Consider the following 16,012-nt stretch of genomic DNA (forward strand, 5'->3'; position numbering starts at 1 on the left):
GAAGTCTGACGTGGGACTTGATCCCAGATCTCCGGGATCAGGCCCTGGGCTGAAGGCAGCGCTAAACTGCTGAGCCACCCAGGCTGCCCCCTTCTTGTCCTAAAGAGACTTCCTTTACGTTCTATCTCCACATCATCCCTAACTTCAAAGTAATCTTAATGGGAGAAAGACTTCAGGGTGATGGAGGAAGACATAATTGCTGAGAAAGGAAAGGGTCTATATCAGGTTTCTAGAAATAGCTCTGTGTTATCAGAGATGATGCTTTGGTATATATCGCTACCATATATATATATGGTATTTGCAGCAAAGAAGGGATGAGGTCACACAGGAGACCCACAGTTATATGGTCACTTAATCTATGACAAAGGAGGCAAGACTATACAATGGAAAAAGTCTCTTCAGCACATGGTGCTGGGAAAACTGGACAGCTACATGCAACAGAATGAAACTGGACCACTTTCTTATGCTATACAGAAAAATAAACTCAAGATGGATTAAGGACCTAAATGTGAGACCTGAACTGTAAATATAAACATTCTAAAAGATAGCACAGGCAGTAATTTCTCTGACATTGGCCATAGCACCATTTTTCTAGATATGTCTCTTTAGGCAAAGGAAACAAAGGCCAAAATAAACTTGTGTCTACATCAAAATAAAAAAAAAAACAAACTTCTGCACAGCAAAGAAAACTATCAACAAAAGTATAAGACAACCTAACCTACCAAATAGGAGAAGATATTTGCAAGTGATGTATCTGATAAAGGGATAATAGCCAAAGTATGTAAAGAATTTATACAACTCAACACCAAAAAACAACCCCAAATAATCTCATTTAAAAATGAATAGAAGACTTGAATGGACATTTCTCCAAAGAAAACATACAGATCGCCAACAGACATATGAAAAGATTCTCCCATCACCAATCATCAGGAAAATGCAAATCAAAACCACAATGAGGGGGATCCCTGGGTGGCCCAGTGGTTTAGCGCCTGCGTTTGGCCCAAGGCGCAATCCTGGAGTCCCAGGATCGGGATCGAGTCCTGTGTTGGGCTCCCAGCATGGAGCCTGCCTCTCCCTCTGCCTGTGTCTCTGCCTCTCTCTCTCTGTCTATCATAAATAAATAAAATCTTTAAAAAACACACACACACAATGAGATATCACTTCACATCTGTCAGAATAGGTAAAATAAAAAAACACAAGAAACAAGTGTTGACAAGGATGAGGAGAAAAAGGAACCCTCATGTACTGGTACAGCCACTGTGGAACACAGTATAGAGGTTCCTCAAAAAATTAAAAATAGATTTACCATATGATCCAGTAATTCTGCTACTGGATATTTACCCCAACAATACAAAAACAGTAATTCAAAATGGTATAAGCACCCCTATGTTTACTGCAGCATTATTTACAACAGTCAAATTATAGAAGTAGCCCATATGCCCATTGGTAGATGAATGAATAAAGAAGATGTGAGATACACACACACACACACACACGCACAGACACACACACACACACAGACAATGGAATATTACTCAGCCATAGAAATAAACGTGACCATTTGCAACAATATAGATGAAACTAGAGGGTATGATGCTAAGTGAAATCAGTCAGAGAAAAACAAAACCCTATGATTTTACTAATGTGGAATTTAAGAAACAAAACACATGAACAAAGGGAAAAAGAAAGAAACCAAAAAATAGACTCATCTATAAAGAACAAACTGGTGGCTACCTGAGGGGTGAGGGATGGGTGAAATAGGCAAAGAGAATTAAAAATACACTTACTTAAAAAAAAATAACTAGAGCTGGAATATACAAGAAGGTTTGGCTGTCACATCCAGTACCTTGGTGGGATGACTGGTAGACTGGGACTTCTGTTCTACCATATAGCAAATTGGACTTCCTTCATGGTGGCTGGGTCCAGAGAGTAAGCATATGTAGGGGATAAACCCCAAGGTGCAAGTACAATTCTCCACATGCATCATCCTTACTAATATTCCATTTGCCAAGCCTAGAATTAGTCTTTTTGGGAGGCACGGTTCAATGGGAGCTATCAAAAGTAATAGCCTGCCATGTTGAGACAGAAGCCAGCAGCGGATGAGAGGTAGGCTGAAAAGAAAAGAGGAGTGAAGACATTTATATCAGGCTGGTGAGAGTGCAGAAACATGAACAGCAACAGGAGTGAGCAGAGTATACTGGGATGACCAAGGATGCTCGTGACACGTAAGTGGGAGGGGGGAGGGGATGTGTTAGATTGTTTGACTAGATAGTAATGAAAAGACTTTTAGTTAATGTTCAATTATTTAGATTGTAATTATTCAGGCTCTTTGTGTTTATGTCATGTTATTGTATGAGCAAGAAAGCAGAAAGAAGAAATGAATGGAGATGAAAGTCAAATCAGTGGTGTTTATTGTTTATGCGGAGAGACTGGAGTCATCTTTAATTTCTTTCTTTGCCTCAAACCCACATCCAATCTACCAGTCCCATTGGACCTAATTCAAAAATATGCCCTAAATCTGACTACATATGATCATCTCCTCTGATAAAACTCTCGTCTAGATTACCACCACCTCTTACCTTAACTACCGCTCAGCCCCATTTGCCTCCCTGCCTCTATTCTCTCTTTCCTGTTGTCTCTTTTCCACAGAGCAGCCGGAGGGATCTTTCTTAAATGTAAGTCAGACAGAGTCACTCTTCTGATCAAAAATAAATTATAAAATAAAATAAAACAAAACAAAAAGGATTGCTAGTAATTTTCTATTTTACTAAGAATAAAATCTCAGCTCTTTAATTGGCCTACAGTAACCCATGCTCCACACCCAGGCAGGTCCTATTCTTTCCTTCTTGTCAACTATCTTCCACAATTCTTTCTTTCTTCCCTCCTACTGGCCAAGCTTGTTCCCTTTGAACTTGCTGTTTATTTTCAGTGGACAGCATCCCTCCATGTCAAATTTTTACAAGTCTATCACTTCTTTTTCTTTTTGAGTTTTAAAATTCATTTCTAAAATTTGGTTTTATTTTTATTCACATATCAATAACACATAGTGCTTTATTAGTTTCAGGTGTACAATGTAATGATTCAGCAATTCTGTACATTACTCAGTGCTCCTCATGTTAAGTGTATCCTAAATCCTCTTTATCTATTTCACTCATCCTCAGCCCCCCACTACCAATAGTTTGTTCTCTATATTTAAGAGTCGGATTTGTCTCTTTTTAAAATTTGTTTGTTCCTGTTCTTAAATTCCACATATGAGTAAAATCACATGATATTTGTCATTCTCTGACGACTTATCTCAGCATTATACCCTCTAGGTTCACCCAATTTTTGCAAATGGCAAGATTGCATTCCTTTATAGCTGAACAATATTATATTGTTATATATATATTATTTTTATGCTATTTATATATTATATAAATATGTAATTTATATAAATATAGAGTTTTCACATATATTACAATATATTATGTATATAATATATTATATCACATCTTCTTTATCTTTTCATCTATCAGTGGACACTTAGGCTGCTTCCATAATTTGGCTACTGTGTGAATAATGCTGCAGTAAACATAGGGGTGGATATATATTTTCAAATTAGTGTTTTTGTTTCCTTTGGGTAAATACTCAGTAGTGGAATTACTAGATCATAGGTAATCCTATTTTTAATTTTTTGAGGAACCTCCATACTGTTTTCCACAGTGGCTGCACCAGTTTGCATTCCCACCAGTAATGCATAAGGGTTCCCCTTTCTCCACATCCTCTCCATCACTTGTTGTCTAGGTTCTTTACTTTAGCCATTCTGACAGGTGTGAAGTGATATCTTATTGTAGTTTTGATTTGCATCTCCCTGACGATGAGTGATGTTGAGCATCTTTTCATGTGTTCATTAGCTACCTGGATGTCTTCTTTGGGAAAATTTATTTAGGTCCTCTGTCCATTTTTAAATTGTGTGTGTGTGTGTTGGGTTGTATAACTTCTATATATATATTGGATAGTAACCTCTTATCAGCTATATCATTTGCAAATACCTTCTCCTACTCAATAGGTTGCCTTTTTTGTTTTGTTGATGGTTTCCTTCACTGCACAAACTTTGTTGTTGTTGTTGTTGTTGTTTTTACTTTGGTGTAGTCCCAAGAGTTTAATTTTACTTGCATTTCCTTTTCCTGAGGGGACATATCTAGAAAAATGTTGCTCTAGCTGATGTCAGAGAAATTACTGCCTGTGCTCTCTTCTAGAATTTTTATGGTTTCAGGTCTCACATTTAGGTCCTTAATGCATTTTGAGTTTTTTTTTGTGTGTGTGTATGGTGTAAGAAAGTGGTCCAGTTTCATCCTTTTGCACATAGCTGTCCATTTTTCCCAACAGCATTTACTAAAGAGACCATCTTATCTCCATTGTGTATTCTTGCCTCCTTTGCCATAGATTAATTGGTTCTATAATCATGGGCTTCTTTCTGTGTTCTCTGTTCTGTTCCATTGATTTATGTATCTATTCTTGTGCTAGTACTGTACTGTTTTAATAACTACAGTTTTATAGTATACTTGAAATCAGGAATTGTGAGTGAGGATCTTTTGTGATTTCATACAAATTTTAGGATTATTGTTTTAGTAGTGAATAATGCTGTTGGTATTTTGATAGGGATTGCATTTACTCTGCAGGTTGCTTTGGGTAGTATGGACATTTTAATAGTTTTTGTTCCCTCAATTCATGAGCATGGAATATTTTTCTATTTGTTTCTGTCAGCTTTTATTTCTTTCATCAATGTTTTATGGTTTTTGGAATACAGGTGTTTTACCTCCCTGGTTAAGTTTATTCCTAGGTATTTTATTATTTTTGGTGCAATTGTAAATGGGATTGATTTCTTAATTTTCCTTTCTGCTCCTTCGTTATTAGCATATAGAAATGCAACAGGCTTGTGTATATTAACTATTTATCCTGTGACTTTATTGAATTCATTTATTAGTTCTAGTAGTTTTTTGGTGGAGTCTTGAGGATTTTCTCTACATAGTATCACATCATCTGCACAAGTGAAAGTTTTACTCTTATTTACCAATTTGGATGCCTTTTATTTCTTTTTCTTTTCTTTTTAAGATTTTATTTATTTATCTGAGAGAGTGAGCGAGATCACAGAGGAAGAGGCAGAGGAAGAAACAGACTCCCTGAGCAGAGAGCCCAATATGGGGCTCAATTCCAGAACCCTGAGATCATGGCCTGAACTCAAGGCAGCTGCTTACCAGACTGAGCCACCCCAGTGCCTTCTTTTTCTTTTCTGATGACTGTAGTTAGGACTTTTAGTATTATGCTGAATAAAAATGGTGAGAGTGAACATCCTTGTCTTGTTCCTGATCTTAAAGGAAAAGCTCTCAGGTTTTCACCATTAAATATGATGTTAGCCGTGGGTTTTTCATACATGGCCTTTATCATGTTATGTTTCCTCTACACCTAGTTTTTTGAAAGGTTTTTTTTTTTTTTTTACCATGAATGAATGTTGCACTTTGTCAAATGCTTTTTCTGCATGTATTAATGTGATCATATATTTTTTTATCCATTCTCTTGTCGATGTGATGTATCACACTGATTGATTTGTGAATACTGAGCCAAAACTTGCATTCCAGGAATGAACCCCACTTGATGATGGTGAATGATTTTTTTAACATATTGTTACATTTGTTTTGCTAAGATTTTGTTGAAGATTTTTGTTTCTATGTTCATCAGAGATACTGGCCTAGAATTCTCATTATTTTTGTACTGTCTTTACCTAGTTTTGGCATCAGAATAGTGCTGGCCTCATAGAATGAATTTGAGTGCTTTCCTTCCATTTCCATTTTGTGGGATAGTTTGAGAAGAATAGGTATTAACTCTTCTTTAAACATTTGGTAAAATTCACCTGTGAAACCATCTGGTCCTGGACTTTTGTTCATTGGGAGTTTTTTTATAAATTATTGATTCACACTGGTAATTGGTCTGTTCAAATTTTCTAGTTCTTCCTCATCCAGTTTTGGAAGGTTGTGTGTCTAGGAATTCATCTGCATTTTCTAGGCTGTCCAATTTGTTGGCATATGTTTTTCATAATATTCTCTTATAAATATCTGTATTTTTGTGTTGTTGGTTGTTATTTCTCCTTCATTTCTGATTTTATTTTATTTTATTTTTGAGTCTCCCTCTTTTTGTTAAATCTGATTAAGGTTTTATCAATTTTGTTTATTTTTTCAAAGAACTATCTCCTGGTTTCATTTGTGTGTTCTATTGGGTTTTTAATTTTTTTATTTTTTAAAAGATTTTTAAAAATGTATTTATTCATAGAGACAGAGAGAGAGAGGGGGGCAGAGACACAGGCAGAGGAGAGCGGGCTCCATGAAGGGAGCCCGAAGTGGGACTGGATCCTGGGTCTCCAGGATCATGCCCTGGGCCGCAGGCGGCGCTAAACCACTGCACCACTGGACTGGGGCTGCCCTCTATTGGGTTTTTTAGTCTCTATTTCTGTTCTAATCTTTATTATTTCTTTTCTTTTCTTCTACTGGCTTTGTTCTTCTTTTACTAGCTCTTTTAGTCTGCCACCTTTTCATTATCTATGCCTCAAGTGACACCTTCTCAACGTGGCTTTCCTTAACTAGTTAACACAGCCCCCACTCCTTTTCCCATATCCCTCTGTATCAAATTTTACCTGAAGTATACTTTAGTACTTGTCAATAAGTAATATACACACAGAGGGACAGGATCAGGAAAATGTCTGTTTTTTTTTTCATTTTTATTTTAATCAAAATTATATGCACATAATTGTGAAAGTCAATTCTTTAAAAATTATTGTGGAGAGGAGAATCTCCTACCTTTCATCTATCTTTGCCTTTCCCAGATAAAACCATTTCTAACTTTTCAGCTGAATCTTGCTATACTATTCCTCATTGATTTTTATTTCATTTTTAGGTATTACTTATTGATTTGCCACTATGGAAGATTAATATTTATTCCTCTTTCATCTCACTCCCACATCAACACATACACACAAAAATTTTGTCAGTCCTGCCATCATTCCAATATGGATATTTCCAGATCTTTGGCATTTGTATCACTCCATCTACATGTATGCCCTTTTCAGCAGCTGCATGTAGTATTCTATAATTTCTTTTAACAATTCAATTTCATACCCTCCCTTGATTATTTAGCTCTTCTTTCCATGTGCTCAGATGTATCAACTATCAATTTTTTCATCTTGAAAACCTTTCTGGTGCTTTCTGACCTCTTCTGGATTGGACAGCCATGCCTGGTGCAGAACTATCATCCTAGAAATTCTCTTTACTACCAACACCAGGGATTAGATTCTTCTCTTTCCTCTGTGGAGGACTTTTACTTATTTCATAAAGGAGGTTAGCTCCCAAATTTCACTAAAACATGTCTTCTGTTAGCTTCCTGAAAAAAGATACTTCTGAAATAAACTTTTTAAAACCTGACATGACTGCAAATACCCTCAACTTGATTTAAGTATCTTCAATTTTCCTACTTGTTACAAAGTATTTTAGGTTATAAAATTCTAAGTTGAGACTTATTTTTCCTTAAGGAATTTGAAATCATTGTTCTATTACCTTCTAAAAATACAGGTTCCAATTAAGAAATCTGAAGTCACATGATCTGTTTTGTCTGTGATCTGTTTTTTTCTCTTTGGATGCATGTAGGGGCTACCCTTTCCCCAAGGATTTTTGAAATGTCTCAACAATGTTCATCGCCCTTTTTTTTAAAAAAAATTTTTTTTGTTGGGTATTATTGAGCTCTTTCAATATGAAGTTTAATGTCCTAGGAACTATTTTAGAATTATTTATTTAAATTTTACCCTTCGTTTTCTCTGCTTTCCTTCTGGAACTCCAGTTATTTTGATGTTGGACCACCATATTTTCTTTTATTTTTATTTTATTATTGTATTTTCTGTTCTTCTCTTGTATTTTCCATGTTTTTTACTCTATTCTCTGCATAACTTCCTCAATTTTATTTTTTCAAACATTCAGTTACACATTTCTGCTCATCTGCTTTTTCTTTCTAAGGGCTCTTTCTTGTTCGATATTTCTCTTTTTTAAAATCTCATTATTATTACTTTTCTATCTTATCAACTATCTTATTTCTCTGTGATTATTAATGAGAGTTTTTTGTTTTTGTTTTTCTGGCTCTTGCCTGACCTCTGTTTCCTCAGATTGCTTTTCTCTGTTCATTTGGTTTCCTAATTTCTTGCAAGAGGATTTCCTCAGACACAGCTAACCCTTGAATACTGGCTTATACATACAAGTGGAGCACCTTGGAATTGACTGTCTGGGGACTCACAGACCATGGTTGTTATGGTAGGGCAGTTAGACTGGGTCTTTTCTTTGAGAGACCTCCAGGTATAAGTTTCTCAAGTCTTTCCACTTGGGCCAGTTAGAATTCTTAGTGAAGGCTCTTTTTATCTACTGCCTGGATATCCTAGATTTAGCTGCCATTATTCTAGGAAATCCAAATGGGGAAAGGCTTAAAGGAAGGAAACAAGGGCAGTTGTCCCAGAATTTGGTGTGTCCCAGCATTCAGGGTTCTGCAAACAGAATCTACCTGTTTTAGTATGGTACCTCTTCCAGAACACATTCCAGAGCTTCTCCTTTAGTCCAAGTGTATTTGTTTTACTGACTATGTGGAGTGGCATCTAAGAGTGAATCTAACTGCTTGTTAAACTGATTTGTACTCTCCTTTTTTTTTTTGTATTTTTTTTATTCCTACTTCCAAAAGTACTTGGTACCTCCAATTCCTGAAATGTTTGGGGCTTTGGTGGTGTAAATTAGGTATATTTTCAGCTTTCCTCACTGCCAACTTTTGATTCAGCTTTCTCAGATTCACTAAGCCAGATACTAAGGGTCTGTCTGTTTTTTTGCCTCTATTTTTTTTTATCATTTTCTTAGCCGCCTTCTTTGTTCTTTGGTATTTCTGCTTTATTTAAAAAATCCATTTACTATGGCTTTAGTGGGGTTTGTAGAAAAAAAGCAAAAATAAATATTTATGTCAGTTGGCCATATTTTAATTTATTATACACTTTTATGCACACATGATAAGTGGGAATTTATTCATTTACTGCTTTGTCCCCTACTTGCCACAGTACTCAGCACATACCAGATGTATGGTAAATATCTGTTGAGTGACTGATAGGCTGACAGAGCCACTAACTAGCTTGGTTAGTTAAATTTCTGAATAGCCTACAAGCAGCAGAATTTGAAAATGACAATATTGTGGCTGTATTTCTGAAAGGTGAAGATGTAGGGTTTCTTTTTTTTTTTTTTTCTTTTTTTTTTAAATTTTATTTATGATAGTCACAGAGAGAGAGAGAGAGAGAGGCGCAGAGACATAGGCAGAGGGAGAAGCAGGCTCCATGCACCGGGAGCCCGACGTGGGATTCGATCCCAGGTCTCCAGGATCGCGCCCTGGGCCAAAGGCAGGCGCCAAACCGCTGCGCCACCCAGGGATCCCGATGTAGGGTTTCTTTAAAGAAAACCCTTATGTATCCCTTTACATTTTTTAACATTAATTTTCCTGAATTTTCCCATTAAGAATTCAAAAGGGAAATATGGACTGCTTTGCAGTAAAGAGCACTTTGTGAAGAATATGATAGGTAAAACTAAACATGTTGATGATCACTTCTTTTTCAGTGGAACTTAACTCTTAGCCCATGTAGATACAGTGACTTCAGGTCTCTTCTAATTTCTTCATCTCCTTAGAATTTGGTTATTTCCTATTGTCTGGATGGCAAATTCCTGGCACAGTTTCAATGACTCAATTTGTTCTATAAAGTGATTTAAATATGTTTTGAACATGAGAATGAGATTAACTCCTCTATGACAATAATGTCCCTAGCCAGTCCACTTTAGAGTTTCTAGTACAGGGCAAATGTAACAATGTGTAGGGAAAATAAAAACACAGAAGCAAAAGAAATTCAGGGAAATCTTTGAAATTCAGTTTTCTATTGCTAGTTTACTATCTATGAGAGTTTTACCCTTGCAGTAAATATTTTTTTTTAAGATTTTGTTATTCATTTGTGGGGGATGAGTGTGTGAGCTAGGGAGAGGGGCAGAGAGAGAGAGAGAGAGGGAGAAGCAGGCTCCCCACTGAGCAGGGAGCCAGATGTGGTACTCCATCCCAGGACCCCAAGATCATGACCTAAGCCAAAGGCAGACACAAGCCACAGAGCCACTCAGGTGCCCCTACAGCAAACATTTTTATACCCATGCCATTTTGGTAAGATGTGTAACCTTCTTGCATCCATTTTATAGGCAGCCTGTTTACAGGTTATAAATTGAGAGTCTAAGTGTTGTGATAATAAAGGGCACAGGGAAAACCTATGCTAAATCTGGAATTAGAACTTGGATCTCTAGTGCTTTTTTTTTTTTTTCTAGTGACTTGGTAAATTTTGACAGTTCTACAAATTTAAAGGAAAGGGCAGCATTTAAACTTTGAACAATGATAGACACAAAATCCACAAGTACAGAAAGGGGGCGCCTGGGTGGCTCAGTAGTTGAACATCTGCCTTTGGCTCAGGTCATGATCCTGGGGTCTTGGGATCAAGTCCCACAACAGGCTCCCTGCAGGGAGTCTGCTTCTCCCTCTGCCTATGTCTCTGCCTCTCTCTGTGTGTCTGTCATGAATAAATAAATAAAATCCTTTAAAAAAACCTACAAAAGTACAGAAAGATGTGGCATATAAAGCTTCAGAAATGTCTTAATGTGAAATATCTCATTCAAAAATCTTTTTTTCAAAATAGGCCATTCATTGGTTGGGAAACAACATGATTTGGGGAAATTGTAAATAGAGAGCTTAGTGGACCTTCCTTCCAAATAGTCTTTGGTTATTAGTCATGAATGAATTTATTTGCGGCGAGTTAGTTCTTTTATATTTTTTTTCATTTTTATATTTATCAAATGCAATGCCTCCCCAAAGAGACATATATACTAGTAAAGGTAAATTTAAAACATATTAAAATCTGCATATCTAAAAGCATGATCTTTTTCCTTTAGAATTTCTAAGTCATAGACATTCATTCTTTAAGAACAGCTGAGATCCTTGAACTAGTTTTCTGATCATTGTCTTGAATAACTTCTCGTTTTCTGCTTTGTTTTTGTTCTCTCCCTCCTTTACCTCCTCTTACCCCTCTCATCCACTCTCTGCTGGTGAGGAAGATCTGTCCTCTCAGGCAAGGGCAGGAAGGAAAGTGAACAGCTCTCCCAGGAGGCCAGAGCTAATGGGAGTTTTGCGGATCTTTCAGCAGGGCTTGTCAATGATAACTGTTCAGTAGAGGTCTCCCCTACTGGCTCTCTGACCTCTTGGTAAACTATTTGTTTTTCCTAGTATTGATTAAAAAAAAAAAAATGAGCCACCAGTCTATAAGTCTCTATCAACCAGGCCATTGTTTTTAAGAACCATACACATGTAAAATACACTAATTCAGAAAAACCCAGATCCCTGACTTTGTTTTACTCTGCAATTCAGGTAAAACAGTCATTCATTAATGGTGTTAAAACAGGAACCTTGAAAGAAGACTTCTATTTTTTGAAAGCATACAAACTGCAAATTTTTAAAAATCAGTATAATACTCCAAATATTAAACCATCTAAAATAAGAATTTTTCTTACTTGTGAACACCTAAAGACTAGAAAACTGTCATCTTTATTTCCAGGTCGGTCCTAAAAAAGTACCATCTTTCAGTATTTGAACAAAGTGGAGCTATTGTATCCTTAGTATATAATGCAGAGTCTTTTTTTTTCCTTGCTCTACAGCATGCTAAAGTAAAATTCAAGGACCCAAGGCAACTTGATCGCCTGCAAGTCCGAATCTTTACAGTAGACAGAAACCTTCAGGTTGTATACCTATTGACATTGCTTAATAAAAACATCTAGAATAATGGTGCTTCTGGTTGTGTTTCCAATAGCAATGTGATTGCAGCACACTGTGGATTAGGTTACCGATCCTTTGAATTCTGACCTTCTGTCTAAAACAGCTTTAGAGGTTACTCTTTTTTCCGATTTGGGAGACTGGAGGGGGAAAAAGTTAATGCTGTTTGAAGGAAGAAAAAAAAATCTCTAGGTTATTAAGTTTTGTTTTTTTATTTTTCTCCTTCCTGGCAATTCCTTTGTAATAATAATAGAGCTTCTTGATTCTGGATGCTTAAATTCTACCTCCAAATGCATCAGGACACTTGGAGTACATTTTGAATGTAATTATTTCCTCATGAACAAATCAAGTGTTTATGATGTAATAGCTATTAAGATCAAAGCATATCACACTGGATAACTGAAATTAGGAATACAAAAGGGAAGAAATGGATAGAACTGTAAAACAAGTTGTCCATATAATTTGCTTGTGCTAGACTCAGACCCTTAGTGTCTCCTTTGTATTATGAAGAAAAAGTTGGGAATATTTATATTCCCTATTTTAGAAAGGTAATTCACCTTTTTTTTGATTAATAATGAGAAAAAGAATATATCCCTGATTTGATCACTTCAGGTTTAAGGATTCATTACATTTCTTCCCTCTGGATCATATAATGTATTTTTATTTTTGAACTTGCACACTAACTTACAATATACGTTTGTGAATAGTCACATATTGTATAGTCATTGTGTCTATTCTATATTGAATATACCATTTCAATATATATCATTTCAACATGTCGCACACCTTTCCGGATTTATTAACTTTATTGGGTGTCCCCTTGCTCCAAAACGATGAGACAGCCCAGGACACATTGATGTCCCAGTGCTCCATCTACTGTTTAGTGGTAACTTTGATGGTGTCAAAAAAATGAGGCAGATTCTAGGACAAATAGTTAGGGGGGAGAGGGCATATTTTTAAAACACAGGATTCATACAGATAAATTGTCATGTTATTTGTTAAAATAAATGAAGAATGTATATAAAACGCCTAGCACGGTGCCTGCCATGCATAAGCACTCAGTAAATATTAATTTCCTCCCCTGCTCCATGAGATAGTCAACATTTCTAAAGAATTTAAAAACTGTGAACTCAGCTGTCATGAAAACTGGAAAACACAAAACAAATTTCCAGATCCTCTTACAAGTATTGGGAGGTGCTGACAAGATTGGTTTTGCCCATGGCTTTGAGAAAAAAAAGTTTGAAGAGGAGACAAATCTGGGTTTTCTGGGTTACTTCATGTCAACAGAAATCCATTTGAAAGTGTGAGAAAGCAAAAGAGCTATTGCTGAGATTAAGCATATGCTTCCAAGACAATTATTTACATATTTTTGGCAGAAGGGAGAAAAAGTAACTCTGTTTGCCATTTTTGAAAATAAGTTGCTTTTAAAATAGAAAATCTGGTATGTCATATTTTTCTTAGATCTTTTACCTCTATCATCCCATTCCCTTTCCTTAAAAATCCACCATTGCCCTTGTTATCATTATTTGTTTCAATAAGTGCTCCTCAAGTTTTCTATTAGAATAATAATTTTCAAAAAAAACATCCTATAGGCAGTCATTACTATGTATGATAAGTTTCCCACCCTACATAAATAAATGTTATTATGCTTATGTAATAACCAATGTGCTTATTAGAGGGCCAGGAAATAGATTATATTTCCAAATTGTGTTCGTATAAAGACTACAATATTTATTAAAATAATTTTCCATGGTACAGTGAATAGTTAGTAATTGCCTCCTTAAATTTACTGTTAAAAGCTATTCATGTTAGAGTTTGAATGGAAAACATTTAGCAAAATACTGGTAGACATTCAGTTTGGCAGATTTAGTATCATTCTTAAAATAAATAGAGGATGTTTTACTTGGTTGTGTTTCAGCAGAAGGCTACTGGGAGCAGGGCCCTCATTGTAGGTCTCGTGCCAGTGGGGAAAGAGGAGGTCATAGAAGTGACCACTCCAAATGCCAGCAAGAATCTTAACGTCAGCCGTCCACTGTTCCAACGGTTCCATAAAAAAGCCAGGAATGTAATGCCAGAGAGTTATTTGGAAGCAGAGGGACCAGAAGTACAGTATTTTGGAATATTCTATTTGCCATTCCACTTTGAACAGTCTGAATCAAAAAATGTTGATTTTATTGATCAGATATTTATTGATTTTATTAGTGTGGAAGAAATAATAACTAGGATTTTGCTTTTGAAGAGAAATGCATTGGCCTTTAAATGCTAATTATGGTTTTGCAACTGACCATACTATTATTCTTGAGCAATAATCTGCTAAGAATGGTAGAAACAGAGGTAAGAGATGGTTGATGCCAGACCAGGTAATAAAATTTAATAAAATTATTAAAAGTTAAACACAAGTAGAAGAAAAATAACTTCTGAGTACATTTTTCATTGAAAACTTCCTAATTACTCATGATCTTTATTACTGTTACTGGAAGGGAGAAAGGAGAGAAATACTTGCCTGTGAGCATTTGTTTTCTGCGTTCATTTCTTATATTTTATTTGGTTAATCAACTGTTTACTCATAGTTTTAGAAAAGTTCAGTTACTTTTTTGATTGTTCTGAGGAATTTCTTATATCCGTCCTAGTCTCTCTCTTTTTTTTTTTTAATTAGGGACATTTGTTTATTTTTGTACTTATGCCTTTATTTAAAATTCTGTTAATTAGAAAGCACTAACAACTTCTCTCAAAATTGCAGACTTCTCTAAAACTAGGCACGTGTCTAAGCAACGGCTTGTTCTATAAGATAAAACCTATTTGGAGATGCAGTATATGAAAGATATTGTCTCTCTGAGGGTATTCAAACACTTTGTCACCATTGCCTATTTCATGTTTTCCTTTTCCAGATACAATCATATATTTATTTTTTGCTTTAGTGGGGAAAAGGCATACTCGAAATTTCTTTGCTCCTATTCATATGTTGATGTGTTGAAATTTCTTCAGGAAATATCAGAAGGTAATGCTTTCTACTATTACCTGTCTTTACAAATGGCAAATTTTCAGCAAATGTTTCTAACTGCTGGTGTGATGTGTATGGCTTTATTTAGGGGCCATTTTCGTCCTTAACAGATATGGATAGGTTATGTAATTGTAGTTAGTGAAAATTTAGAAATAGGAAGTTAACAGTACGCTACACACTGGATCTTATTAGTAATGGCTTACATATTGGCTATTTATTGGAGAATAACTTGTTTTTGGTGTAAGTTGTATGGTAATTATTGCATACTTGATATTCAGGAGTAGTATCCAGATAAAATTTATGGATAAGCATGTGATTGTTTTTAATCCATCTAATTTTGCTTTAGGAAAAGGAAACCATTTAAAATTGGCACATATGCACATGGACATTTCTTTTAGCCAATGACTAAGCTCTTTGTTACATAATTGTGAAGCATGACCTGTGTCATATTAGTGGTCATATTACCTTCATCATGCTTTTCATAATTTTCCTCATTATTACATGCATCATTTCTTTAATGGTATCTTGTTTGGTTATATAAATAAAAATAATTGAATTTCAATATAAAAACTACTGTAATATGATAAATTTGATTATAATATATGCAAGTTATTTATATATAAAAGTCAGATACTTTACATGGTATCCTGCTGTTTTGACTTCGTATAGTTTGTGTCTCCTGGATATGCAAAAATAATCTCTCGTGGATCAGAAAACTAATATTTTATCCTTTCACATCTAAAATAAGTTTTAAACTGTGGGAAGCATGAGTATAATAGCTTAATGTACAGTTTCAAACAGGGTTGAATTCTCCAACCAGCACCTCAGATTTTTATTTTATGGACCTTGGGAATAAATATGATAGCAAAAGCAGTTACTATGTGGGTGCTTGATATCATAGATTGAATCAATGTAACATCACATTTTATTTCACAGCACTAGAAACCTCCATTATGTGCTGTATTTTATTTTCCGCATATATACTTTAGTATATTGAATAACTGATACTTCTGGTTTTAGAAAGTGCTGTAGGTGGTAATGTAATTCTATTTCTGCTGCATATATGAACAGATCCAATAGCAATCAACTGATTTTTGACCTAGCCTCCCAAATATGGCA

This window comes from Nyctereutes procyonoides, unplaced genomic scaffold (assembly GCF_905146905.1).
Source record: "Nyctereutes procyonoides isolate TBG_1078 unplaced genomic scaffold, NYPRO_anot_genome, whole genome shotgun sequence".
NCBI lineage: Eukaryota > Metazoa > Chordata > Mammalia > Carnivora > Canidae > Nyctereutes > Nyctereutes procyonoides.